This window comes from Rhinatrema bivittatum, chromosome 8, assembly GCF_901001135.1.
Source record: "Rhinatrema bivittatum chromosome 8, aRhiBiv1.1, whole genome shotgun sequence".
NCBI lineage: Eukaryota > Metazoa > Chordata > Amphibia > Gymnophiona > Rhinatrematidae > Rhinatrema > Rhinatrema bivittatum.
Genome location: NC_042622.1, coordinates 179,446,233 through 179,446,512, shown reverse-complemented (window position 1 = coordinate 179,446,512; position 280 = coordinate 179,446,233).

The following is a 280-nucleotide window of genomic DNA, read 5'->3' as shown; positions in this document are numbered from 1 at the left end:
CTGATCCCTCCCAGTCCGCTCCAGTAAAGTAGCACACTGGGAAGGAGCTTCCTAAACCCCCTACCTAACCTGCCTCCCCTTTTACCCAACTATCTCCAACCCCTAAAACCCCACTAACTATCCTAAATTTCTTTTCTTTTAACACTTACTTGATCTCCGAGGCAGCAGCAGGATGAGGGGGCCGGTCGGCTTCAGCGGGACAGTGCCTAATGGTGCCGTCCCAGCCCACCCATGCCCCCCCCAGACCCCGCCCCAATCCTTTTCCCCAAACCCATTCTTC